Raw genomic sequence first — 2,950 nt, 5'->3', positions numbered from 1 at the left:
TCCTCGTCAGCAAAAGCGCAGCCTACATAAAAGTCTTCGCTGCCTGCCTTTGAACTTAGCGCATGCCGTGCTTGACATGTTTTCCAAAATGTGCTTAATTTTCTCACCACGTACCATCCTGACCTAACCATCGCATTACTATTTGGCTAATATTGAAAAGGATCTGCAAGTGGATAATGTCAAGAGCACTAATTAACATGGAATGAGGAGGATGGCATTAATTCCTCGCCCTAATTATTCGCGGCAAGTCTGGAAGTATCGGGCTTTTTTCCTCAGCTAACTAACGGATCAAAGCATCGTGAAAGGGCTCAAACTCCCTGATTCTACACTAGCTGCTGGATATTGTCAAGTTTATGTAGAAGATGCGTGCTCTAATGATATAATTAAGTTAAATCTACTGTCAGTATGCATAGATGTAACGTCATCTTAATGCGATATTTTTTCAGATATTTTTTAATATTAACATATCAAAATCATAAAAATATTTTATATATAGATGTAACGACGTCATCTTAACTGAGTACATATGGTAAAAGACTGAGGAAAGAGCGATTGAGCGTGAAATGGAACTTTCCAACAACTGCACCTAATCTTATCCCCCACACTTGAAGATTTTAGGGCCTTACATAGACAAAGGCCATGTGGGTTTTGATGCCCTCACGTCGCTCCTTTAATTTCATCTCATTTATTACTTTACCATTCTCTTACAAACTCTACCTGTAACCTGTGATGATAGGCTGACAGTGCAAAATAAACATTTCAATCCTAATAAATAATCTCAAAACCTTGTTATGTGAACCAAGCAGGCACATTTTCATATATATATATATATATATATATATATATATTTGAAACGATTCTATCACCTTATTTATGCTAGAAGTTTAAATTCGACACATATTAATAAGCCATCTCACCAAAAACACATAGGATTTAAACTTAAGTTCAAAATTGGATGAATCTTCTCCTTACCATCTCAATAAATAAACATAATTAACAACCTCCCAAGTAACAACCTATATGCATTTAATTTTGCATTTCAAAAATATTTTTGAAAAAAAAAATGTTTTTTATACATTTTTTCGGCGTTTTCAGATCATTTTAATGTACTGATATCAATAAATAAATTTTTAAAGAATAAAAATAATATTATTTCAATGTATTTCCAAACAATTTTTTTTAAAAAGCTATCATTTCATAAGACCAAACGGGCTCTCGAGTGTTAATGCGTACGTTGTTCATATACAATCATATATCTATGTTTGATACTAAGAGGGTGTTTAGGAGTTTGGTAGCGGTTGCTTTTTAAAATGCTTTTTGTTTAGGAAAGCATCAAAATAATATTTTTTATTTTTAAAAAATTATTTTTAATATCAACACATCAAAATGATATGAAAATATAAAAAAAATAAAAAAAATAAAAAAATTTAATTTTTTAAAAATACTTTTAAAATACAAAAACAAATACATACTAGGTCGTCAAAACTGATTGGTGTAATTCTATTGATCGCTGAGACAAACCTAGTTGCGGTTTGAAAATGCTTTTCGTCTTGCTCGTAGTATTTTGTAGGGTTAAAGCTCCCGTGAGCGTGGAACTTGTTTATAAAATCTTAACAAAGTCGGGGAATGCAGGCAGGCAGGGACTTAAAAAATGATCGGATGCAGGTTTTGTTTGAGCTTAGGCCCTAATGACCAGTCCCTAAAAAAGGAATATTTTGTATTTTGTTCGTTGGATAAATTAAGGGTGTTAGGCTATAGCCTGTCCTTAATTACCTGAGGCCTTGGTTTCCATGGCAACAGACACACGGGTAAGAGATAACAGCAGCGTGCATGTGACAGAAAAACAACAAAAGAAAAGGTGACGTAGATCACATGAACGATCTTCTCTTTCACTTGAACGCGCACAAATGACATGCTTGAATCTTAAATGGAGTGGTTGCGTTTGCCTTAGAGTGTTTTTCTCTTAGAGCGTTTAGTTTGAAATATACACGCCGTGAAGGAGAGGAGGAAAGGGAGAGGACATTCTCCATTCCTAATCGGAGGAGGGCCTTGGAAGCTCCCTTTTGCTCCATGCGAGCCTGGCGCTCTGAAGGGCATGTGAGATGACATGTGTTTGCCTGCCTAAATGGGTCAGTCCCGACACAAACTTATGTGGCCATGACTCACGAGGCCAGTTAATTTTGATGTTGACTGCACAGTCATAAGCGTGTCTGGTATCGCAATTATTTTAATGTCAGAAAGTTATTTCAATTTTAAATTTTAAATTTTAAATTTTAAATTTTAAATCATTCATTAAAACTCCAAGATATAATTCTGTATTTCGTACAGCATCAAATCAGGAGGCGTGTGCGAATATCTCTGGACACTGATTTTCTGATAAAACTTGGATAATACGTCCCTAATCAGCAAATCAAACCTCGTTTTAGCTTGAAATAAATACATGGCGACCTTGAATTTGTAACTGAAGAACGTGCATTCATTAGTTTATCGTCTTCAATCAAGGAAACGCTAACCTAACTCCTTCCCTTTTGTTGGTTTACAAGATAATTTAAAAAAATACATCAAATTAACACATAATTAAAAGTAAAAAAATATAAATCGAAACAATCTCCGGTTTCCACTCGTTATTCTAAGGGGTGTGCACATGCACGCGGGCTCGTGCGGCTGATAGACAAACAGAGAGGAGGAGAGGGTCAGCCACGAGAGGCGAAAGGCAGGTACCCCATGTGATGAAAAGGCTCCCCACCCCCCGCCCCCGGTAGTTATGGCAGTTAAGTGTCACCAAATGCCATGATAAAACCTAGACCACATACAAGGGTCCCTCGCTAGTGACATGAGCTACTGTTTTCTCCGTGACAACCTTCTTCGATTCTGTGCATGGTACAAACATAAATGGGTTAAAATTTATTTATTTTTATATTGTTTTGATATATTAATATTAAAAATAAAA

Source organism: Populus nigra, chromosome 1 (genome assembly GCF_951802175.1).
Source record: "Populus nigra chromosome 1, ddPopNigr1.1, whole genome shotgun sequence".
Taxonomy (NCBI): Eukaryota; Viridiplantae; Streptophyta; class Magnoliopsida; order Malpighiales; family Salicaceae; genus Populus; species Populus nigra.
This window is presented reverse-complemented; position numbering follows the sequence as displayed.